The sequence below is a fragment of the Tenrec ecaudatus genome, chromosome 11, assembly GCF_050624435.1.
Source record: "Tenrec ecaudatus isolate mTenEca1 chromosome 11, mTenEca1.hap1, whole genome shotgun sequence".
In the NCBI taxonomy this organism is placed as follows: Eukaryota; Metazoa; Chordata; class Mammalia; order Afrosoricida; family Tenrecidae; genus Tenrec; species Tenrec ecaudatus.
In genome coordinates, this window is record NC_134540.1 from 11,466,589 (window position 1) to 11,493,480 (window position 26,892).

A 26,892-nucleotide genomic window follows, 5' to 3' on the forward strand; every position below is an offset into this window, starting at 1 on the left:
CATCGTTTTCAAAGCATTTTCTCTCTACTTGAGCCCTTGGTATCAGCAACTCATCGTCGTCCCCCCCCCCCCCTCACAGATGAAATTTCTTATGGGCCAATGTCAAGGTCTAGACTGTTGTTGTTGTTGTTGTTATGTGTCATAAAGCCGGTTCCAACCCAGAGTGACCCTGTTCACAATAGAAGCAAACACTGCCCGGTCCTGTGCCGCCCTCACAACTGCTCCTCTGCTTGAGCCCATGTTGCAGCTACACTGTCCATCTAGCTCATAGACGGGCTGCCTCTTTCTCGCTGCCCCTCTATTTTACCAAACAGGATGTCCCTCTCCAGGGACTGGTCTCTCCTGACAACATGCCCAATATATGCAAGATGAAGTCTCTCCATCCTTGCCTCTAAGGAGCATTCTGGGCATATTTCTCCTAACACAGATCGGTTTGTCCTTTTAGCAGTCCATGGTCTTTTCTGTATTCTCCTCCAGCGCCACAATTCAAATGCATTGATTCTTCTTAGATTATCTTTATTCAACATCCAACCTTCACATGCATATGAGGCCACTGAAAACGCATGGCTTGGGTGAAGCACTCTTTAGTCCTCAAAGGAATATGCTGCCCTTTCAATACTCAGAAGAGGTCTGAGCAGGAATTTCACCGACTGCAAGTCATCTTTTGATCTCTTGGCTGCTGCTTCGATAAGCATTGATAGTGGTTTCCAAAGCCACACAATTTCAGAGTACAACGTGCCAAAGAAAAGCAGACATCAATTCAAGCCATGATCATGACTTGCCTTCTTGTCCCCCACCAGAGGCTTTGCTTCTAGACAGGAAATATAATATTTAAGTCCCCAATTGTCCTTGGCCCTTTACTCCCTAACTCACACCACATAACGCTATCCCTGTGCTGGGACCCAGCTGTACAGGTAAATAATGGTGTGTTCTGAGCATGACAGATATATCATCTCTCTGGGGTTTCAGGATTGATTGAAAACCCTGGGAATACTGAGCCTGGAGAAGAAAATTCAGAAGGGAACAAGAGCTTACTTCACCTATGTGAAGGGTTGTATAAAAAAAAAAAAAGGATGGATGGATGGATGGGAACCAATCCAAGAGAGCAAGCTAACGGGCGACATTATCACCAGTAGAAGGAAGGACAGTGGTTCCCAACCTTCCTAATGCCGCAACCCTTTCATACAGTTCCTCATGTGGTGATCCCCAACCATAAAATTTATTTTTATTGCTACATCATAACTGTCATTTCGCTCCTGTGATGAATCGGGCGACCTCTGGGGTCCCGACCCACAGGTTGAGAGCGGCTATTCTAGAAACTGAGTGTGGGACTTCTAATCACAGACGTGGGTTTAAAATCGAAACTCCACACGTTGACCTTTGAGCACATGTTTCCACACATGTAAAATGCATGCAAGGAATAAAGGAGAGGTGGACTTAGACTCTTAGCCCAATGCCAGACAAACGCACCTTTCGAAGTTGGGGTGCTCCCTTTGTGCGTTGAGAACTACCTTTAGAAGACACAAAAATCTGTCTGACTCATTGGGGTTTACTGTTGACTTAAGTCCTCAATGGTCAAAATGGACATGTTGCCTCATAGATCCTTACGAGTTGATTTTTAATGAAATTCGGAACTTAGGAAGGAAGATAACCATCCACATTTTTCCTGTGTTTCCTTTGGGCGAGGGATTTGGCCCCAATGTATCTGAACCTGCCTCGTTGTTCCCTTGTGTTGTGACTTGGAATGGAAATGGGAAAATGTTTTCCTGGCTGTCCATCTTTGTGGCCACCAGTACGAACGAGGATGTAAGTACTTGGTTTTCTCATTTGAAGAGCTGATTGCTAGACTGGTAATTATGCAATTTCCTTTTCTTTGAATGATGCCGAAAAGACAAACATTGCGACCGCAGTTAATCATCATTGCTAATAAATAGGTATTAAGTTGATCTTCATCCACTTGTGAATTATAAAGCATTGAAAGGTCAGAGAAATAATAAGCCATTACTTAATGGAGGGCTTTTGGATTACTTTCTCAGGTAGAGAAGATTTTTATGGCTTGGTTTTGTTTTATTTTCACCACTTTGGGTTTAGCACTAAGATGCAAAATATGCGAGGTTAGAGGATCAAAGGCCTTTCGGTTTTGGGGTTTTGTGGTTTGTTAACATATTATAGTCTGAAATCGCTGCTGACATGTCCTTCACAGACAATGGCCAGTTGTGAAGTAACTTCATGTCTGACTTTAACACAGTCTTTTGAACCCTCCTGAGTGTGTAAAATCTTTCTTTGGATTAAAGAGTGTTGGCAACAGGGAAGAATCCAAAGCGCTAAAAGGTCTAGTTATTTTCAAGAAACAATTGCAGCAAGTATGAAATAAAAATAACCACCATCAGATCCTGTGAACGTGAGGGAAAGGACAACCTTAGAAGGGAGGTAGTTCCAGGCTTTGGGGGCCCATTGGCACCCAGTTAAGTCAAGTCCTATGACAATTGAAATGTTTTTCTCATTGATTCAAAGTGATTTGAGTATATGTAGTTTCTGCTATGGGTTGTCTCACTAGGTTAATTATTTATTATGAAAGCCTTCTTTTTAGTTGGGAAAAAGAAAGATATACAAAAATGTGGATGTCAGTAACCTCCTATTTTGGGGAATGAGTCAGGTCAAATGTCATATCGACTAATCTAGCTCGACCTGCAGATCAGTTTCAGGAGCCCCGATGGTGTTGTGGGTCACATGTGGAGCTACTAACTGCAAGGTCAGCAGTTTGAAGCCACCAGCTGCTTCCTGGGAGAAAGAGGGGGCTTTCTACTCCCATAAAGAGTTCCAGTCTTGGAAACAAACCCACAGGGCAGCTATGAGCCAGCATTACCTCGATGCCAGTGAGTTTGTTTGTTTGTTTGTTTCTCTGGCAGATCAATTTAGGCATCACTTTCTCAAACAAGACTTTTCCAAATCTTGAAAACCAATGTTGAGCATTATAATACCCACTGTACTAGAGGGATAGTCGTTTCACTGCCTGTGCCACTCAATTCCATGCAGATTGCTCCTTACGGGTAGGGGCTACCCCAGTCTTGTTCACCATTGGATATGGACTACTGCACAGAGAAAGCACTCAGCAAATGTGTGAGATGAGTCTTAAGATGATATTAAAATGACCAAAAATGATATTGCCAAGAGTCAAGAAGGTAAACTACATATATATACACACACTCACCCATATATAATGTATACACACGCACACACACACATTGAAGGATAATGTCTGTCACAAGACAGAGGACATAGAGAGGAATGCTTTCTTTTATTTATTTATTTACATTTTATTAAGGGCTCATACAACTTTTTTTCTTTTTCTTTAATACAACTCTTATCACAATCCATACATATGCATACATCAATTGTATAAAGCACATCCGTACATTCTTTGCCCTAATCATTCTCAAAGCATTTGCTCTCCACTTAAGCCCTTTGCATCAGGTTCTCTTTTTTCCCCTCCCTCCCCGCTCCCCCCTCCCTCATGAGCCCTTGATAATTTATAGATTATTATTTTGTCATATCTTGCCCTATCGGGAGTCTCCCTTCCCCACCTTCTCTGCCGTCTGTCTCCCAGGGAGGAGGTCACATGTGGATCCTTTAAATCAGTTCCCCCTTTCCAACCCACTCACCCTCCACTCTCCCAGCATCGCCCCTCACACCCTTGGTCCTGAAGGTATCGTCCACCCTGGATTCCCTGTGCCTCCAGCTCCCATATGCACCAGTGTACAACCTCTGTCCTATCCAGTCCTACAAGGTAGAATTCGGATCATGGTAGTTGGGGGGAGGAAGCATCCAGGATCTGGGGGAAAGCTGTGTTCTTCATCGGTACTACATCGCACCCTGACTGACCCATCTCCCCTCCTAAACCCCTCTTGTGGGGGGATCTCCAGTGGCCGACAAATGGGCTTTGGGTCTCCACTCTGCACTTCCCCCTTCATTCACTATGGTATATATATCTTTCTTTCTTTCTTTCTTTCTTTCTTTCTTTGCATGATGCCTTATACCTGGTCCCTTTGGCACCTCGTGATCGCACAGGCTGGTGTGCTTCTTCCATGTGGGCTTTATTGTTTCTGAGCTAGATGGCTGCTTTTTTATCTTCAAGCCTTTAAGACCCCAGACACTATCTCTTTTGATAGCCGGGCACCATCAGCTTTCTTCACCACATTTACTTGTTCACCCGCTTTGGCTTCAGCAGCTATATCGGGAGAGTGAGCATCATAGAGTGCCAATTTAATAAAAGAAAGTATTCATGCATTGAGGGAGTACTTGAGTAGAGGTCCAAGGTCCTTCCGCTACCTTAATACTGAACCTATAAATCTAGACACTTAGATCTATTTCCCCATCCTCATATATATATTTGCATGTACATGTCTTTGTCTAGACGAGAGGAATGCTTTCTTGAAGAACTTTACTGAACCTTGCTGAAGGCTGTGGTTCAGGCTTCAGGCATATTCGAAAGCTGCCGTTGCTACATGTTTGGTCATTAAATCAGGAATTTCTGTTGAAGTGTAATTGTGTTTTTAAAAATAACAAAACGGTGGGAAGGGGGAAGAATACCACATGGTAACCTTACAGATGAACTCAGACAGTGTTTATTTTGCGCTAGGTTGGTCTCCTCAACCAAACACTTGTAATAAACACTTCCTTTTAAACAAAGGTTGCAAACTTCCATTTCAAGAAGACTGTACAAGAAGCCAGGCACAGTGGGGATAAGGCCTGGAAGAGGAATGACAGGTACACACACATACACACACACACACACACACACACACACACACACACACACCTCCTTCTAAGACCACAGGAGAACAGTCTGGAACAAAACTCCAAAGATGAAAGAGACCAGGCTTTCTTGGGGGATAGACGATGGATGGCCCTTCGCAGGTCTCAGATCTAGGACTGAACTCACCCTGTGCTGAAAAAACACGCAGTTAAGGTAAAAAAAGGCGACACTCGCCCAAGGACAAAGTTGAGAGGGTAGGACAGCAGGAGCCCCAGGGAGAACCTGGAATAAGCACAGGCACATTCAGAGGATTGCGAGAAAATGTGCCTGAAGTGCTCAATTTATACTGACCTGGCAGGGGAGACACCACGATCAAGAAGGTGGTTTTCCCAGGGCGAGGCTCACCCACTGCACTGCGGGTGTGCTGACCCCTGCGATCTCCCCAAATGCGGGAAACTCGACTGCATTATTTGTGGTCGTGGGAGACTGCGTTCGCGCTCTCCCCTGCTTAAAAAAAAAAGTGTTGCATTTAAGTCCAGTGCTCGGCTCAGCAAACTTTCACCCAATTCACAATAAAAAGCTTTTTCTTGTATTTTTTTTAAAGGAGGTCTAGGTCAGGGATGGGAGGGAGGAGAGAAGACTCTACCTCAGCTGCCAGATGTGGTGATAATGAGAAAACACAAGAGTATGGCCGGGTCTCATCCTGGCTCAGCGCTCAGACAAGCCCCTTCTAACAGCAGAGAACCCAAGGAGGTCCTTGGTCACACTGTTAGGGATCGTGAAAGCATCCCTGGACTGGGGGGTTAAATAAAGCCCCAGATGCACGCTAGGCCTGATCTGGTGTTCAACATTTTCTGTGTGGGCTTTGTTGTTGTTCTTGTTTGTTGTTTTATATTAGAATTGATCTCAGATGGATTTGGTCAGTGGGGGTAACCCTCTTGAATTTGTGTTACCTGTTGTTCTGTTTTTCAGTATCTGAAACCCAATATTGATGAACTTAGAGAGACAGCAAGTAGAATCGGGGTTCCTGGGGGTGGGGGGAACAGTGTTGGGGGTGGTGGTGAAGGGGAGTTGATATCAAGGAGTTCAAGAAGGAAGAGAGTATTTTGAAACTGATTGTGGTAGCAATTGTACCGTAGTGCTTAATGCGATTGAACTAAGGGATGATAGGATATCTGTATTAGCTGCCGATAAAATGGGGTGGGTTTTTTTTGGGGGGTGAAGGGTGCCTCTTCGTTTAAAATTCTATTCAAGCTTCAGGTGAGAGTTTGGGAGTTGTTTCTCAAGGAAGTTCTTCCTGAGAATGGGCATGGCCGGACAAGAGACAAGCCAGGGGTCTGACATGGAGGCTGCCGATGTTTGGGGGCCCAAGAGCACGTCAAGAACGTAGATTAGGTCCCGGCCCAGAAAAAGTCAGGCATGGCGGGTCTCCAGGGGTGGTTCAGGCTTCCATCCTTTTGACTCAGGGCTTAGAGCCCCCACAAATTGTTCTAATTACAGCACTTCAGCAATCAGGAGCCACTGAGCAGGACAGACAGACAAGGAAGGTGCCCTTGATGGAATGGCATGTCCCCCCCCAAAAAAAATTATATCGAATATGTATGTATGCTCTTGTCTTGAGGATTTGGTCCTGTTGGGCAACAGAGTTTTTCTTTTCTCAAGGCAATAAGGTCACACCAGAGTCAGACCAAACCCACTGCCATAGAAGTGCCCCTTCTGACCCACAGCGCCCCCATCGGGCAGAGTGAGTGGTCCTTTTGGGGTTTGCAAGGCTATAAATCTTTAAGGGAGCAGAAATCTCTACTTTGGATTTGCTGGTGGGCTTGAACCAGTAACCTCGTGGTTACCAGTCCAGAGATTACCCAACAGCGCCCCAGGGCCCCTCTCCTAGCGGAGAGTGAGTCCTACACTGAATTCCCTCTGAGTTATAAAACAAAACAAAACAAAACCCCAGAAGAGGCGCAGAGGAACACATAGGGAGAGAGCTTCTGTTACTCTTCACTCGTGGACAATATTTGGGGGTTTCCTTCGCTGACAGGTTTCCCACCAGACCCAGATTCTAGCTTTTTCGGGTTCAACTCTCTTGAAGCAATATCAATTTTATAAATGCTAGTGGACAGCTCAGTAGAGGAGAAATATAAGAAAACATGAGAAAAGACAAGATTTCATGTCCAGATGAATCCTGAAAGCCAAAGGCACCAGCGAGGTGGGAAGGAGAGACGGGGTGCAAGGAGTAGAGGAAAACTCGATAGAAGGAAGCATGTAAGTCCCTTGTTCCTTTTTAAGTGATCATTTTAAAACGATATAAACCTTCTCCCTGACCAAGGGGCTCCCAGAATGCTGGCCTGGGAACGCAGTCGGATGCAGGTTGGAGGGCAAGGAAGAAAACCCCGGTGAATTGTGATGTCTGTCCACTGTCCTCAGAGTCGTGTTGGTGGCAGAGGAAAAGCTGTGGTCCAGCAGACATGATGCCCAGTTCCACGTTGGCATGGAGTTTATTCTGACGACCCCCCCCTTCTGTGTGGGTCAGCATGTAAGTGGACTCTCTAGGGTTTTCAGTGGCTGCTTTTCAAGGCATGGAGCAGTAGGACTTCCTTCTCAGTCCCCTCTGGGTGGACTTGAACCACCAACCTTTCTGTCAGCAGCGGTCAAGCTTGGTAGCCACGGAGTCTATCCCATAGCAACCCTACAGGACATGGTAAAATGACCCCTGTGGGTTTCCAAGACTGTAAGGCATGATGGGAGTAGAAACCTCCTCTCTCTCCCCAGAAGCAGCTGGTGGTTTTGAACTGCTGCCCTTGCGGCTAACAGCCCAACTACACCCACATCATCGTTATTATTAGGTGCCATCGAGTCGGTTCTGACTCTGAGTGACCTCAGGTACAACAGAACAAAGCGCCATCCTCACAACTGTAAACAAGGCTGAAAAACAAAAACAAAACATGTCTTGGGCATTGATATTTCCTCTCAGGGCTGCTCCTTGGTGGCTGGTACTGACAGAACAATGAAGCTTGCTCCTCTTCCTTCCTGAGCCTTTAACTGGGAGGGTGGCGGCTTGAGGTGTTAACAAGCGGTGTTATCCTACAAGCTCCACTGTGCAGAGCAGAATGCTGTGTCTCCCGCAGAGACGTGCTTGCTCCAATGCCGGGCCGTGTTTACTTTTAAAACACACTGCTGAGCTAAGCAGAATTAGCTACCTCCGTGTATATTTAGCTTGGTATGAATTTTCTTATCCAAATGGACAATCAAGACAATGAAAACAAGACGTCCCATGACTTACTATTCTTCATTTCATCCCAAAGCAAAACAAGTTTCATTTTCAACTTTTCTTTAGAGAGCAAGCGATGCCAGTCCCACAATACCTTGCTCTTCCATTACAGCAAGACTTCAAGTGGCCTGAATGAAAAGGCCGTCTCTCCAAGGGCAAGCGATGATTACTACAACTGTGAGCACTCAGGTGAAGCAGGGACTGCCCAGCCACTGCTCGAGTGGGCCCTGTCCCTGATGGTCAGAATGTTGTTTGTATACCACCTGCCCCAGAATTGGGGGCGCCCGGGTGGTGTAGTGGTTATGTGTGGCACTGTGATCTGAAAGGTCAGCAATCTAAAAGCACCAGAGGTTCCGAAGGGGAAAGACCAGTCTTTCTACTCCTGGCAAAGAGTTATGGTCTTGGAAACCCTATCGTATAGGTCGCTATGAGTAGGCATCAACTTGATGGTGGGTTTGAACCATGGACCTTATGGTGAGCAGTCCAACACTGACCTAACCACTCCACCAGGGCTTCTTGCTAACAAAAGAACTCTGTAAACCACACCAATGATTCTAGTTCACTACAGGAAATACAAAATCACTGCCTTCGAGTCGACACCAACTCATAGCAACTCTGCAGGACAGGATAGGACTGCCCCTGTGCGTTTCTGAGACTGTACCTCTACGGGAGTGGAAAGCCCCCTCTTTCTCCCACAGAGGGGGTGGTGGTCTCGAACTGCTGACCTTGTGGTTAACACCCCAACATGTAACCACTACTTCAGGTAAACTTCCATAAATTACCTTCCACCTGATGCAATTGTAATAATGTGACGTTTGTGCTGCGTGGGTTGGCTTTGCATAGCACATCTTCAAGTGTATCTTAGGTATTCTCAAACAGGCAGTAGTCTGGGGGAGGGGCCACCACTGTGTAATAGCCACGGCGCATAAATGACAGTGAATGATTCGCCTCGCAGGGGCCATGCAGTCAGTTGGCCCAGAGATAAACATGGAATTGGGGATGTGGCACTCCTCAGCTCATAATTACAGCCTGGCCTGTTGGTTAAAGTAGTTAAACCACCAGCAGGCTTCTGACAGCCAGACCAGAGTCCTCCCTATCCTGACTAAAATCAAAGCTGGCTTGGCTCTGAAGTCAGCAGCCGGAGGAAGGGTGGGAGCAGAAAAGAGGGGGTGGAAGATGATGGATGGCCATCGTTACAGTTTTAACTCGGGGCACCTCATGTGGATGGCATGCAGACTGCGCTGGCCAAAGACGGCGGTCTCATCTCCGTGAGCTTCCAGCAGGCGCTTTCAGCTGCCAGCTTTTTCAGCACTCCCACGTAACTCTTCTTGTCCAGGCTTAATGACCACAGGAGGGCTGCTGAAGACCTTCAAGGGCTCAGGGCAGGGTTTCTGGGACAGGTTTGGGGAGCGATTGCAAAAGCCAAAGCAGGAACAGGACGGAGTGTGGCCTTCATAAGACTTGCATTCGAAAACGGGCCCGAACAGGCTCAGCCAGCCAGATTTTCTTCTGAATTGTTTTGAACCCCTTTGACCATGATCCCTAAGGATATTTGTCTCTCTGTCTCTGTCACACACACACACACACACACACACACATACACACCCTGCAACTAAGTTTTATAAAGCAAGGCTTACCTTGCTGCACGCCACGCACTCTGATATTTGAACAGCACTTCATTCGGTTTCGTTATTTAGAAAATTCCACTTGTAGTTCACAGGGTTGCTCTCAAGTTTCACTCCTGAGCGGTAAGTGGTTTGAAGAGAACTCCCCCTTTCGTGCTTCACCTCTTTTTATTTTTTTCCCATTCGGACTATGTTTGGGCAGTCATCTGCTTTCTTAGATTTCTGTACATTTCTGGCAATGGGGCACAGAGTCTGTTTGCACACTTCTGCTCCGGTTCCCTAGCTTATTTCACTCAGGAGACAAGGATTCGGTGGTCTACAGAATCCAGCACGTTCGCTGCAGCAGAGGGTCGCACAAACAATGGAGACCCTCAATTAAATGGCTTGTGTGACACAATGGTCACCACAGTGTCCATTGTCTCAAGAAACCAACCGGTGTGAGGTTAGGACAGGCAGACACTGTTTTGTTCTGAGGTCACTGAGTCAGAGCCAACTTGACAGCCACCTCCATCCACAAAGGGACCCAAAGGGGCTCATGCCAATGGCTCCTTGAGGCTCCTCCTGCGTGAGGCTGCCAGGACAACGATGCTAGGTGGGCCCACCAGGTCCCAGAGGCGTGGTGGGATACTTCCTTCTTGGGGCCCACACAGTTTTTAGGAAGAACTTACACAAACTTCTTTTCATGGTTAATGCTTTCAGTTAAAGGAAGGCTTACGAACATGGGCCTTTGGAGCTCTTGAGGCAAGATGACCTGAGGCAGAAGGCAGAGAGTAGCGAGGCGGCCAGGAGCAGTCCCGTGACTCCAGCGTGGGTCCTCACAGAGACCCACTTCGCTCGTGTCTCATCCCTGAAACGAAGTGTTACATCATTATGAACCTGAGTCAGAAACAAACGAATAAATATCCCTCTGAGTCTGTGCAGGAGTCCACCATTGTTTTTTTCAATCATGGATTTTACACAGACACACACACACACACGCACGCACGCACCTTGCAATGTGCATCGTGCTCTAGAGAGGTGAAAGGTTGTGATTCTAATCCAAGCTTTACTTTTCCATGAATGGAAGGCATCGGATAGAAGCGGGGTGTCCCCACCACCCTTCCTAACACTGCACTTTCACGATAGCAGAAGCCAGAGGAGCTCTGCTTTCCAGGTGCACATTCCGCAGGCCCAGAAAATTGGTCGGCTTCTCCTACTTAGGGATTGCACTTAGCTGCTGACTCAAAGTGACCTTGTGGACAGCAAACCAAAGTGCTATCTGACCCTACACCACCTTAGACCAGCCCACTGAGGTAACCACTGCGCAGGTCCAGTATGTACTCGCTCGGGCCTTCTCCTCTCGCACTCCAACCCATACGGGTTCCTGGCCTCATTTTAGGAAGTAATTTATCAGGCCTTTCTTTTTAGGCTCTCTTAAGCCACTCTAGGGACACTAAGCCCTACAGGTAACCTGCTGGTCTCTGAGCTACCGGTGGCTTCGCTCCTTGTGTCTCGCCTCCCCCTCTCTGCCATTGAGTCGGTTCCAATTCCTAGTGGCCTTCTAGCAGAGCTGCGCCCCATGAATTTCCAAGACGGTAACTCTTTCCCAGAAGTAGAAAGTCGTCTTCTCTCTCTCGGGATGGCCGGGGCTTTCAAGCTGCCGTCCAGTGCGCCATCTGGGGCTCCTTCCAGCCTCCTGGAGACGTGTGAGCCACCATAGTACGACTGTAAGAGATGGGGGCGAGTTTGGGGAAGCCCAAGAAATGCTTACAAGCAATGCTTACCGTGAAATAGGACTGGAGCACACCCGTGTATTACTTAGGGTAGATCTAGAGGTAGCCCTGATGACGCATCTATTAAGCACTCAGATCCCAACCCAAGGTTGGTGATCTCATGAGAGAGATCTGGTGATCTGCTCTTGTAAAGATGACAACCTACAGAACCCCACAGGACAGCTCTACTCTGTCGTCTATGAGTTAGAATTACCTTCATGGCACCAAGCAACATGACAGGTCCAGGCAGGATGGATTAAGGTGCTCCCCCCCCCCGAAAAAATCATTTTTTTTTAAGCTTCACATAATTAATGAAGTACTTGATGTGAAATTTCCTGGCAGTGTGACTTGTGAAGCCAGTAAATGTGATAAATTATTCAACAGACTTCCCATCTGTTAGAAATATATATATATATATATATATATCTTAAAGCAGTACTTCGCTGACCTGCACACGATCAAAAATTCAGAGAAATGGAAATATCAAGTTATACCTACTCCACTGAAAACAGTTGATTGAACTTGATCTCTTATGAGAGCATTAACTCATGTTGTTTTAGATTTATATGGTAGGTTGCCTTTCCTGTGTGAACACAGTTTGAAATGCAGCCCGCTAAAAATGGATCAGACTAAGTGACAGGTTCAGGTAAATCCCCCAAATTTCCATTTTGGGGACACAAAAATTTCATTTATTCCTCAGAAAGATAGCATGCTAGGCAGTTGTTCTAACGACAGCGTTGAAGTGGTCACTTTGTGCATGGGGCTCTCTTGACCCTAACTTTATTTCTGGCTAGAACAGTCTCACACACTGGAGCTGGTATCAATTTAATTTAGTGCCCTGTAAATCTCTCTCCCACTATGGCCCTCACTCAAGCTGGGTCCCACTGCTTGGCACCTATGAATCTTTGCTTTGGCCAACTGGTACCCCTATTTTGTTGATACCCAGAACCCATGAATACCTTGCTTATTGGGTAACCCATTCTTGCTTGCTATGTAAGACATGTTCAATAAGTTCTCCTTAACTATTTCCCCAAATATCCAAGTGATTTACATTCTAATCTGATGAAGCAAACGATTTAATGTGAAACACCATCCTGGTGGTGTTACATATGGTAATTAGAAATATGTCATCTTTGCTCAGAAAATGACATACACACCAGAGTTGCGGGGAAATCGTCTTTAGTCCTTTAGTAGGCCAGGTGTACTTTTCAGGTCATATGAATTCTGGATTCAGAGTTGACTCAGAAGGCATCACGCCTCTTACTGAGTCACACACATCCCTTATACTACATGTGTTTCCCCATTCATGGTCTTTATCAAACTGGATTGTTCTATGACTCTTAGCAGCTAATTATAATGAGAAAATGAAAATAGATCATCAATGTAAACTTCAGCCCTGCTGGCAGAAGATGAGAAAGTAGGGCAGATTCGAACCTGCTAAGGAGATAGTTTGTTGTTAGGATCAGAAGGTTCCCAAGAGTCCTCGCCCAGCCCCGGTTGCCATCTAATCGATTCCAATGCACTGTGGTCCCATGGGTGTCCGAGGAGAGCCAGGTTCCTTAAGGTTTTCAATGACTGACTTTCCACTAGGTCCCCAGACCTGGTCTCCAAGACACCTCTAGGTAGACTTGAAATTTCAACCTCTTTGTTAGCAACAGAGTATGTGAACCATCCAGAGACTCCATTTGTACTCAAAGGGGATCAACTCAGAGTCGGAGAACCCTCGCGGCTATTAAAAGGACAAGACATAAAAAGAATGTCATGCATACCAGCAAGGTCCACACTTTGTGGCTAAAACCAAGAAAATGAGGAGGTCAGGGTCCTTTTGTGATGACACTGTCCATATAGGTGGCAGGCATCATTCTGCCCTCTGACCTAAAGGGAAGATGTAATCCTCTCTGCCTAGGTGGTCTGAGTTCTGTTGCTCAAGAGCAGACCAGCAGGGAACCAGGAAGAAGGGAGGCCCTATCTCAGACAGATAGCATCAGACTGACTACATTTTGGCTCTTACGCCGTGACCTTTCCCATCTCTGCCTGCCCTTATGGTTTCCCCTGAATTCTTCTGATTCTAAAGCTATGTTTCCATTCTAGCACTCATCCTGGATCTACCTAATATATTCCTGCCCATCCTCTTTCACCCACCAAACTAGCTTCCTCTTACATCCCAATGTTTTTATCTCAGCCAGCGGCACAAGAATTCTTCCATGAATCGAGGACAAACGGTGTGGAACCCATTTGACTCTGGTCCCATCTTAATCCTGCACCCAGGATTCTGCGCCCCTCACCTTCGCCAGGCACAAGGCTTATTGGCTCTCGGCCCCACGCCCCAGTCTCTCCCTTTCTTCTTTTACTCTCTGCTATCAGCCTGGATTCAGTCTTTCCAATCGCCTCAGTTCTGGATTTTACAGAGTCACCTTCCTGATCGACTCTCCTGATGTCCTTTTCTCTCTACTTTACTCCACATTCTATTTACTCCACTACTCTCCAGCAATCCTTCCTAAAGCGACTTTCCTACAACCATTGTTCTGTCCAGGAAACCCAAATGGTTCACAGATCTTGACACAAAGTTACTTGACACTTAAAGTCCCTCCACGTTGCTATTTCCCTCTCACCCTCCATTGGGGACCCCTCACAGTTCATCCTAAATACCATGGCCAAACCCACTTCCATCACCAAGTCCTCCCACTGCCAGCAGTGCTTTTCCAACTACCCTCTCCCTACCTTCTTTTCAAGGACCAGTCCTATAGCCCCGTCCATTGCCGAAAGCCTTTGTTACTGCTGACTCATAAGTGATCCCCTGGGGGTGAGGGAAGGAGAAAGCCCAGTCTTTCTCCCATCGAGCTGCAGGTGGTCTCAAACTGCCGACCACAGGGAGTGCAGCTCAAACGCGTAACCGTGACACCACTAAGGCTGATGGTTTGTTCATCTGGGTCCTCCCGAAGAGCAGACTCCAAGACGGGGTGAAGTAAGTGAGGGTCTTACTAGGGGGAGTTGCTGTGAGTGACAAGAGAGGACAGCGGTTAGAAGCTGAGGAGTCCTCAGATTGTGATACAGATTTGACCCAAGTGAAGGAGAGAGGACTGTGGTGGTCTCCGGTTCGGTTCCATCTAAGGAAAGTTCTGCAGCAAGGCTGCCCTGGAGCCAAAGCGGGCCAAAGTCAGAGGAGTCCCACGTCTCCAGGAACCTAATCTTCACGTTGACTAGTCATCGGCTCAAAGCTACCATGGCAGCCTGAGCACTGGTGCCAAGGCTACTGGGATTCCGAGCCCAGCGGTCAGCCCCAGCCAGTTATGCTCCATGTGGTTGACGACCTGCAGGGCATAGTATTAAGCTACCACCGCCATTGAACGCCTCGGGCCCACGGGGATCACTGCCTCCTGTGAGGTCATTCTTCACACAGAATTAGCACCACGTCATCTGGAACTTAATGGCTGTTGGCCTCAATTGCTGGTTTTGCTTCCCCACGCCCCTTGACTCCGTTATCATGCCTTTTCCTTTTCGGGTATGCCCTCCCACAAGGGAGGTCTAGCGCTTCAGGGAAGGTTCTTTAAAGTCCATTTTAAGGTGCATCAAGCATTCATCATTCACTCTCAAAAGGCCTTGCTTGATTCAGAGAGACTAGAAAATCTCTTCTACCATACTTTGTGAAAGACTGTGTGCACAGCTGCTTCCATAGACGCAAAAGGAAGGATGACATTAAAATCAGACCTTGTAGGCCAGAAAGACTCACATGTGGGACAATTTCCTTGTGAAAACTATAGATAAAATGTCAAGAAAAGAAGAAGGAACCCAAAGAAAGAATTCTTCTACACCTCATTAGTATGCATCTGGATAAAAGGAATCCAGCCAGGGTTCCATGATGACTCAGGGCAGACAGCAGGTGCTGCAATGACTGGTTTTCCCGGCTCCATAGAGGGATCCACAAAAATGACCCCCAGACCACCTTGAAAAATGACAACCAGACTTCCCAGGTGGAGGGCAACTGTTTCTAGACAGATCTTGATTCTATACACCCCAAAAATAAATAAATAAAGCAACTAGGTTTTAATAAATATAACTTAAAATTAAATTATTTTAATAATTTCAAAGTATTATTTCCTTTTATAAATAATTCTCATCATATTTTACTTCAAACGTGAGTATGCCCATTAGAGAAACCTTAGAGAATATAGACAAGCAAAAAGAAACCTATTCATAATCTATTTACTATTTACCCCTTCCCCTCCTGATAATCATGACTAACATTGTGGTATCTATTCTTTCCACCTTCTCAAACAATACAATTTTCTGAATACAGAGAAGTGCCAAGAATCCTTAGCAGATATGCATACTCACTACAGATCTGTTCAGTAACACCGGCAGACATTTAGGATTGGTCTGCATCAGCTCGCAGCAGGAACTCAGACAAGCTCTGGGAGAGAGAGAAAGAGAAGCCTCTATTTCAACCCAGAGACATCGATTCCCACGACGCGTCTGTGTTTCCAACAACAATAAGGGACGTTGCGTATTATTTTCTGCGTATTATCTTTTCTGTCCTGTGATGTACTTTAATATGGCCCTTCTAGTCATAACCCTCGGCGTAAATTTTGTGATCCATTGTAAATCCTCACCTCCACCCCTGTGGATCTACTCCTCCCACCTGGAGTGAGTTATCTGTTATGCTAAAGAGGTAGAATCCAGGAGGCATATAGTTCGAGTCCTGGTCTCATTAGAGGTTGTGACTCAAATCAGACTCCTTGTGGGTGTGACCACCAACTTAGCCGCCATCTTTGATATCTGTTTGTTATCTGTTTTAAGCTGTTGCCATAGTAGACAAGCCATCTGCTTCCTGTTTATTTCAGAAATGCAGGAGGCTGGGGTCATCAAACAGATCTGGACTAGACCTGGGCTGCCTTAGATGCACAGAGCAATCTTCGTGGACAAAAAGCACACCTCCACCAAAGCCTCAGAGGTGGGCAAGATACCACCTTCCAGCATGTGAGTGTCCCACTTACAGGATGAGCATGCGCAGAAGACGACTGCTGAGTCAGTGGTCATGAACACCAGACCCCCCAGTGGCTGTTCCAGAGACCACCGCTGGCCCAGAACGCAGAGCCATCCTGGTGACAAGTTCCCCAGGGCCCCTTTGCTCAACGGAGAAAGCCAAATCTCTCATTTGGGATGCTTTTGCGTCTCTCTAGATGGTGCTAGTCTAGTTTCGCTCTTTGTATAAGAAATGAAGAACAAATGTTTGACTTCTCCCCTTATTCATAAGTTTCCCATTTGGGGGTATCATTATGAATTGTGGATCCAATCATATTCAGTATGTTTCACTCAACTGTATTTATTGTTCTGATTCACAGTCAAATTCCTATTCACTGGCCAGTGGGCAGTTTGGGTGGTTTCCTGGGTTGTCCTTTCGATGCCGTCCTAGTTGGCTTCAATCACGTTCTTGCTTTTCATTATGACAAGCTGTTCAAGGATCATCTTTCCAACATCTGAGCCCAGACCTAGAAGCAGCCATTTTTTTGGGAAGCCCTGTTTCTTTTTGTTAGGAAATGACTTTAGAGGCCATTGTTCAGGCATCAAGAGAACTTACTGCTACCAGGTTCATTGTTTTTAGGCCTTATCAATGAGCAGAGCTAGAGTTTTTGTGTTTTTTAATAAAAATGCATCATGAGTTCATACGGGTACTTCTTGATCCCATTCAGGACAATGACATGTGTACTTCACCTGATCAATTTTACACGTATGTGCTTTCCACACACAAAAAAGACCTAGTTCTCAATGACCCAAGTTATTACTCCTTTGTTTTACCTCACCCAACTCACATAATAGTTTCCCAATAAGAGAGACAACATGTTTTGTTGAAATCATAAATTTCTATTATGGCTGATTTTGTTTGTGGAAGTTCATAGTATCATTGGAGTCAATCCCAAAGTCAAATTCGTACAATGGTTTAAAGTCACATCGCTGTGGTTGAACGGCTCCTGTCCGTGTGGTTATGCCACCAACGGGACATTCGACCACGCTCACTTGTTTCTGTAGACCTTCTGTTTCTATAGATTGTTTTATAATAGTTCCATGTTATTCAAGTATAATACTTAAGTGGTTCAAATTCACGTCTGAAAAAGCAGGTGTACTCAATGGAATATAGGTTCTGGCCCAGTTCGCTCTGGTCTGCTCCTTCTGTCCCTAGAAAAGTAGCATTATTTAAGTCATATGACTTGACCTGGCACTGTTTTCTCTGATATAAACAATTACCTGTGTGCCTAAGTGCTTGCCTCCTAACCAAAAAAACCAATGGCTCAAACCTACTAGCCAGTCCACAGAAGAAAAGGCTTGCCCTAAGAAGCCCTGTGTCCACTCTGTCCTATAGGCTCTCTAGAGTCAGAGTGAACTCACTGCTTTCCTAAACATAGACAAAAGCACAGCCATTGAAAAAGAACAGGGTGGCACTGTGTGTTGAAAACCAGGAAAGGTGTGTGTCAGGGTTTTATCCTTCTACCATACTTAATTCAATCGGTGTGTTTGAATTATCTGCGAATCATCTGAGAAGCTGGAAGACATGAGGAGAACGTGGATCAGGACTGGAGGAAGACTTATGAACTATGTGAGATATGAACCATGTGAGATAAGAAAGCAAAGAGGACTTGAAACACTTACTGATGGAGATCAAAGACCAGCGCCTTCGCTACGGATTACTCCTCAACATCAAGAGAAGGAAGGCGCAACCGTGCCATGAAGTAACATCATGCTGAACTGAGAAAAGATTGAGGTTGTCCAGGTTTTTACTCTGATCCACAATCAACAGCCAAGGAAGCAGAAACCAGCAAATGAAATGATATATTCCACTGGGCAAATCTGCTGCAAAAGACCTCTTTAAAATGTTAAAAAAGAAAAAGCTGTCACTTCAAGAACTAAGGTGCACCTGTCTGGAGCCATGTTATTTCACATCCGTGTGTCAAAACCAGGCAATGAATCATGAAGACAGAAGAACTGGTGCACTTGAATGACGGCACGGGTCATGAAGATCGAGTGGACCCTGGATGGACAGGAAAGGGAACAAACCTGTCTTGGAAGTACAGTCAGAATATGCTATGGAAGCAAGGCTGTGAGATGTTGTCTCATGTCATTTGGACTTGTCAGGAAGGAACAGCCCTGGAGAAGGACGTCATGTTTGGTGAAGTAGAGGGTAAGCAAAAGAGAAGACCCTCAATGAGCTCAACGGGCACAATGGCAGCAACACGGGCTCTAACATCCTTTTATGAGGTTGGTGAAGAAACAGTGTTTCATTCTAGTCTACAATGCTGCTACCCATTGGAATCGACTTCGTGGCACCTAATAAGTATATATATTGTTGTTAGGTTATACATTACATATATACATCAAATCAAAAACAAATTCACTGCCATCAACACTGACCCATAGCAACCACCCATTGGTTTCTGAGACTGCAACTGTGTATAGGAGTAGAAAGTCCAGTCTTTCTCTGGAGGAGCTGCTGGGAGTTTTGAACTGCCAACCACTTGGATCATAGCCCATTGAGTTTGGACTTCTTCAAAAACAGTGCACTCTAGTTTCAATATTATTTAACATTTTTAAAAATTTAGATAAGTTCCCTATAGTCTGTGCAATTAAGAATTAGTTTAATTTCTTGAATATAATAATTCATTGCATTATTGGAGATCAGGCTAGGACGGACATACCCAGTATAGGAAGTTCCTCAGTTCTGTATGCCTCTGTTTCCTGATCTACAAAGGAAGATACTTGGACAAGTGACCTCCAGATCTTGTTAAGCTCCGTCCTTGTCACACACACTCTCAGCGTGGACACTCATCTTTCAAACCACCTTTCATAATTATAATTATATGATCATGTTAATGAAATCTCTCTTACCACTGGTGAGCATCAGAAAGCTAGAAACAAGTCTATTGTGTTTTCCACTGTGTAGTTCAAGCCTAGCACAGTCCCTGGCACCTGTAGATGAACAATATGTAAAATGAGTACACACACGGACATGATTCTAAAACTTTTGAAGAGTAAGCAGTTTTCTATATAGTTCATAGTACTGAAGTTACCAGAGAAAGTATTATTTTTTTAAATTAGGCAACATACATAAAGGACATTTTCCCACAGACATTCCATTTTCAATTTCTGAAAACTGTATTCATGTGGTACCACTAACCCCTGTGGCTGGCTTCCACCCACTGCTTCCCTTACTGATGCAAGACCAGCTGTGTATCAGCCAAAGACAACACTGCAAGAAGACTGGGTTATTAAGGACCAGATTAAGCATCATTTTAAGATTATCAATATTTTGAAAGTTTATAGTACCCAACGGCTTGCCTAAAATTCATACAAAGATGTCTAAGTCATAAAGTCCATCCAAGGGACTAGGAAAAGTATCTAGTACTAGAAGTCAGCAGGTGAGACAGGCCTTCAGCAAGTGCTCCAGCCACTATGAAAAACAAGCAAACAAACAAGTAAGCAACCAACATGAACGGTGTCCTCCAAGGAGAGGCTGGGACCCATAGTCTACCGTTCAGCTCTTTGCATTTTAAATATATACTTTCTTCTTACTGGCCCATCCTGATCTTGGCAGGATTCTTCTTGAAGGAACATCTGATGTTCCAAACCTACAGAAACTCTGTCCTAAGAAGTGGAGAAACCAAACCTGACAAGCTGTACTATTAATAATTATAGCCTGGCTAAGGCCTTGAGAGAAAAGTTAACCACACTGGAGACACCCTTCTCTGCCGGTATCTCTTGAGCATTAATAAAACAGACTAGAGATGAAAGGCGTTCAAGACATAACACCCTGATTTGGAAATCACCGGTTGTTCTAAGGGGCAGCGTGGTGCAGCAGAAAGAACATGGGTTTGGGAGTCTGACGGATCTCCAAGACTGGCTCCACCTAGCATTGCATCATGCATTAGATCAAATAAATTCCCAACGGTCTCCGTTTCCTCGACTGTAACACAGGGATCACACCCCCTTCTCTTCAAGGCAATTCTGGGTGTTTCGGGAAACACATGTGAAGGATCTAGATCTAGAACAAGGTCTGCGTGGCCTGCCTTGGTGAGACTTCGGGAGTTTGCTCTATGTCTGCAGTCATAGCCTTTGCTACATATTTTACTATTCTCATTTGGGCATCAAGGAGCCCGGTGAGCAGAGTGTTCAGAACTCAGCTGCTAGTCAAGAGTCCGTGGTTTAACCCAATCAGCTGCTCCATGGGAGAAAAACCTAGCAACCTGCTTCCATAAAGATGAAGCCCATTGCCATCGAGTTGATCCCAGACCACTGAAATTGAAACAAGAGCAGACTGTTCCATCTTTCTCCCAGAGAGTGACCGGTGGGTGGCTGAATACTCATCCATCCTGCCACCAGGAATTCTTCATCAAAATTAGTCTCAGAGCATGACACTCCTGTTCGAACCAGCGAAGGCACAGAGAGGACCACAGGGCCAGCCCCACCACAAGACACAACATCCCTTCACTGACCCGCAGCACTGCACAGGACAGCACTGGAGACACAGTGCGGGAATTGTGCCAGGTCTGACCCCCACCCCCACCCCACTGGGGCAAAACATGAAGGTTGCGCAAGAAAGCAGTGGAACAAAGGGGAGCAAAGCAACGAAGTCCACGAGGGAGCCCCAAAATAGACATCGGAGGCCAGGGCTTGGCACCTCATCAAACTCTATCGGAAAGCATACATAAGGGTCTGTGGACAGTCTGGGAACTATTTATAACCCCTTTTCCTTCCTCGTCTTCTCTCTTTTTCCCATGTATATCTATATAAGATAGGCAAGATAGGAGAAAACAATGGGACTGATGGCCTTAGGGAGTGGGGGTGGACCAACAGGGGAGAGGAGGAGATGAGATAAAGGGAGGGCGGAGTCAACAAACCCAGGGACAAGGGAGCAACCGGAGATCTAAAATCGATGGTGAGGAGTGTGTAGAACACCTGGTGGGGTTGATCAAGTGCAGTGTAGCCCAGAGGAATGACTGAGAGCCAAACGAAGGTTGAACATGATAGTGGGACAGGAGTAACATAAAAGGGAGTAGAGGAAAGAACTAGGAGGCAAAAAACATTTATAGAGGTATAAATATAGGCATGTATATATGTAAATCTATTCATATATAACAATAGGAATATAGGTCTATGTACATATAGTTATATGTTAAGTATCAAGGTAGCAGGCAGACACTGGGCCGTACTCAAGTCCTCCCTCAACGCAAGAACACTTTGTTCTCATAACTTGGCATTCTGTGATGCTCACCTTCTCGACATGAGGGCTGAAGACAAAATGGGTGTATAAGCAAATGTGGAGAAGAAAGCTGATAGTGCCCGGTTATTCAAAGATATAGCATCTGGGGTATAAAGGCTTGAAGTTAAACAAGAAGCCATCTAGCAGGGAAGCAACAAAGTCCACAGGAAAGAAGTATACCAACCCGTGTTATCACAAGGTGTTGACAGAATCAGGTATCAGGCATCAGAAGATGTAAAATAAATAATCATGTCCATGCAAACGGGGGTGGGATGTGAGTGTTGGAGTGGAGATCCAATGCACATCTGTAGACAATTGGACATCCCCTCACAGAATGATCACAAGGAAGGAACAAGTCAGCCAGGGTGCAGCATAGCACTGACGAAGCACACAACATTCCTCTAGTTCTTTAATGCTTCCTCCCCAACCCCCACTATCATGACCACAGTTCTACCTTACAAATCCAGTTAGACCAGAGCATGTATACCGTTACAGGTAAGAGCTCTCGAGACACCGAATCCAGGACAGAAGAACCTCTCAGGAACAATAATGGAAAGAGCAATCCCATAAGGGTAGGAGGAACGCGAGGACGCAGGGGGAGACAGGGGGAACAGAGCACAAGGATCAATATATAACACACGTACCCATCCCCGAGGGGAATGAACAACAGAAATGTGAGTGAAGGGAGGTAGTGGATGGTATAAGACATGAAAATAATAATCATGTATCATTTATCAAGGGGTCACGGGGGTGGGAAGGTGAGGGAAGGGGGGGGGGAGGAGCTGATACCAAGGGCTCAGTGAAAGAAAGAGTTTTGAAAATGATGATGGCAACATATGTACAAATATGCTTGATACAATTGATGTCTCCATTGTGATAAGAGCCCCCAACGAAATGATTTATCAACAAAAGTAAAAAAAAATCCGTTTTGGAAACCCTGTGGGCAGTTCTCCTATGTCCAGTAGGGTCACTATGAGTTGGAATGAACTTGGCCATAAGTGGGTGAGTTTGGCCAGTTTTGGTTAGCCTGTAGGGTAAACCAAGAGGCCACTGCACCCCACTACTCCCCAGCTTTTCTCTAACAAGGGCCTGGCAACCTGTAGGACTGGTGATGCGCAGGAGAGCTACGGAAGGCACGGGAGGTTCACATCTACCTTGGGGAGCATGGCATGCCAGAAAGGGCACTGAGGTTTGGCTTTCCTGTTGCCAGTAGTTCTGGGACTGTGCAAAGTCACTGTCTCTCTGAGTCCCTCATCTCTCATCTGTCCATAAAATCGTTCATGATATTTGCTGTTGAGTCAGCTAGGACTCCTGGCGGCCTTATGCCCAACAGAAAGAAATATTACCCTGTCCTGCTCCATCTCCATGACTGTTGAGTCTACTGCTGGTACTGTTGTCAGTCCCCTTCATGGAAGATTTCCTTTGTGCCCTGACAGACTTGCCCTGAGGCAGGAGTGAGATAATGGGCGTGCAGACTGGGAGGGAGGTTCTGCTCCCTGAGTGGCATTGGGTGAAGGTGGCATACCAAGGAGAGAGAGACACACACAACAGTCCTGAAGACAGGGGTGTCTGTGAACGTCTGCATGGTCCAATACCCCAATGAAACCGCGAAGATTTCATTACCGTACAGTGAGGCCCACATACGTGCACAGAGATTGCCATCAGATTTTTAGTATGTCACTAGAAGTATAAAGAGGCAATTAAATCTTTGAGGAATGCTTTTAAGGCAAGAGATAGAGGATAAAACAGACAAATTGAAAAAACAAACAAACAAAAATCTTACATCAGAGAAAAGATGCCTATCACTCACTACCATTGAGTTGATGCCAACTCTGAGAGACTCTATAGGACAGGATAGAACTGCCCCTTGTGTATTTCTGAGCCTGACTCTTCACAGGAGTAGAAAGCCCTATCTTTCTCCCAGTGAGTGGCGGTGGTTTCAAATTGCTGATCGAGGTAGTTAATTGTGCCAATCTGGCCGATAAACACATGTGGAATTAATTGAAGGGTGGGGCGATAAATGACTCGGTGAGCCTCACCTTTCGAGTTCTCAGGTCTCTTGCTTTGTGGTGGTCGAACCAGGATGCAGCAGCCTTAGCCAGTTCCCTGCTTCAGCCGGCAAGGCTCACTTCCTGCAGGACGTCTTCGAGGAGAAGGCACATGGACGTACCCCGATGCAGCCCTGGGTGCTGGAGCAGCCGTGTGGAGACCCCTGCCTGCGCTGAGATGCTTACACAGTCAGTGATTTGGCTTTCCTCCTGCAGTCAGCATCATTGCATGTGTTTTGTGAGACGGAGGAGGACTTTGGGGATTGGTGTTGGACATATGGGTTAATGGGTTAATGATGGACTTGTGGGCTTGGGCAGCACTGGGTTGGGATGTTTCTTGATGTGAACTTAACCTTTATATAAAACTCTCTCTTATACATGAATTGCTGTGGATTTGTTTCTCTAATGTACCCAGACTAACACACTGATCTTGCAGAACACAGGCCAATTCAAAGAAATGGGGAACAGAAAAAAACATCATACCAAATTCTCTACTATAATTAATCTCAGAAGGGAAGATAATATTGTTTCCATGAAATAAGAAATAGCTGAGTGGTTGATGATGATCTGGCCAGGGGAGGTGGATAGAGTAGGGATAAAAGAGACAGCTGTTTAACTTTGCTCCAAATATTTACATCATAGAATTATCTGCATCTTAAACCATGTGCCTCTAATTGGTCTGATGAATATTAATTTTACAGATAGAAAAGGAAAGGAGGAAAGTAATTGGAGGAAATCTAAAAATGCAGCTATCTATTTCTTGTTTGGATTTTAAACTCTCAATTTCCTTTCTGAACAAAGATTCTTCTAATCTCCCCACTGAACCTTTTTTTTTTAATCTTAATCATGATTTCTGGTTCCTTACCTCCACCCAGCCCTAATTCATTACCCTTGTACTGGTTTCACTTACTTCCCAAGCAAACTTAGAGTACCGCTTAGCCCACCGATTCGGCACTCACAGAATTCTTCACCCTTTCAATAAAATCCTTGGTCCCAAGTAGGGTTTACCATTCACTGTACAATGATCTGCATTCCTAAATGGTCATCAGGTTGGGCTCTCTAGAAGAGCAATCCCATATAAATATATATACATATGTACATACACACATTATACATATCAAGAAAGTATGAGCATATACATATAAATATGTATAAATATCAAGAGAGTATGAGCACCTACATATAAATATATATATACATATAAATCTGGTACACAAGAACTTTTTAGAGTATTGAAAAGCAAGGATGTTCCTTTGAGAACCAAGTTGTGCCTGACTCAAGACAAGGTATTCTCCACTGCATCACAAGCATGTGCAAGTTGGACAGTGAATAAGGAATTGAGGCAATTGGAATTGTGACGCTGGAGAAGAATCTTGAAAAGTACCATGGACCACTTGCTACAAGGACAACCAATCTGTCTGGGAAGAAGTCGTACCAGAGTGCTCCTTAGAGGCAAGGTTGACTAGACTGCGTCTTACAGACTTTGGACATATCGTCAGGAGAGACCAACCCCTGGAGAAGGACATCATGCTTGGTAAGAGGAGGGGCAGTAAAAATGAGGAAGGCCCTTGATGAGACGGACTGACACTGTGTCTGCAACATTGGCTTGGACATAGGAACAGCTGGAAGAATGGCGCAGGGAGGAGACGAGCCAGTCAGGGGGCAGTGTAGCAACGATGAAACACACAACTGTCCTCTAGTTCCTAAATGCTTCCTGCCCCCACTGTCATGATCCCAATTCTACCTTACAAACCCGGCTAGACCAGAGGATGTACACTGGTACAGATAAGAACTGGGCAGATAAACCCTTCAGGACCAGTGGTGAGAATGGTGATACCTGAAGCTGGAGGGAAGGTGGGGTAGAAAGGGGGAAGTGATTACAAAGATCCACATATAACCCCCTCCCTGGGGGACAGACAACAGTACAGTGGGTGAAGGGAGACGTCAGTGTAAGAATTGACAAAATAATAATACTTTATAAATTATCAAGGGTTCATGAGGGATGGGGTGTGGGAAGGGAGGGGTAAAAATGAGGAGCTGATACCAAGGACTCAAATAGAAAGAATGATGATGGCAACACATGTACAAAATGTGCTTGACATAATGGATGTCTGTATGAATTGTGATAAGAGTTGATGAGCCCCCAATAAAATGATTTTTAAAAAAAGAATGACGCAGGACCATGCAGTGTTTCATTCTGTTATCACAGATAGAGTCACTATGAGTAGGAATTGACCTGATGGTACCTAAAAGCAACATATATATATAGAGAGAGATCTATTTCAAGGAAATGGCTCACATCTGTGGTTGCTGGTAAGTCCCAATGGATGGCATCAAACTGGGGGCTTCTCCTGACTCACAGGCTTGAAGAGGCTGAGGAACCCAAAATTGGCAGGTCAGACAGCAGACTACTGGCTCATGAGGCTTCAAGAACTGGTATATCCCCAAATCTGCATGTCAGATGGCAGGCTGCTGGCTCACATCTCAAGAACCGGTCAGAGACTCACGAGTGAGAGGTAGTATCAGAGATGGCAACTTTGTCAGAATCTCCATGTACATCGAATGCAGACCACACCCAGAAGGAAACTCCACTTTCAACTGATTGGCTGCTCACATGAGATCACAAAACGGCGGATGATTTCATTTTATTTGCCAAACCACTGAGAATCATGGCCTAGCCAAGTTGACACACAACCTTCCGCATGACATAAACTTAGCACGTGTACGCATCTCTTTAAACCCTCTCTAGTCTCTAAATAAAGACAATTATACAGTCATCATCACACATCATGTGATACAATCAACACGCACGCAACATAAAATGAACTAGCTCCATGTACATTTATATTTCATAACGTAACAAGTGAAGGGAGGGAGGAAAACAAAGATTTCTCTTCCGTGATGTTAGGTGTCCATGAGTTGGCTCCAACTCCCAACAAAGCTACAAGGCACCCAACAAGGTCGTGCCTGGTCCTGCGTCATCCTCGAACTTGCCGTCATGCTCGATCGGCTCGTTGCAACCACTGTGTCCATCCGTCTGGTGGAGGGGTCTCCTCTTTCTCACGGACCCTACACTTCATGAAGCATACGGTCCTTTCCTAGACTGCCCAGACCCTCTGAAACAAAGACCGAGGACACTGGGCCTCGGAGACTCCGTGTAAGAGAGGTTCCAACTGAGAGAAGAAGCTGAACAAA

The 26,892-nt window shown here is 45.5% G+C and overlaps 1 non-coding gene across 1 annotated transcript; it reads left to right on the top strand.

Annotated features, from left to right (window-relative positions):
- Positions 1–5,099: 5,099 nt before the first annotated feature.
- LOC142461765 (U1 spliceosomal RNA) lies at positions 5,100–5,263 on the top strand. The gene has a single exon (XR_012786963.1). It is a non-coding gene; the product is annotated as a U1 spliceosomal RNA (small nuclear RNA).
- Positions 5,264–26,892: the final 21,629 nt, after the last annotated feature.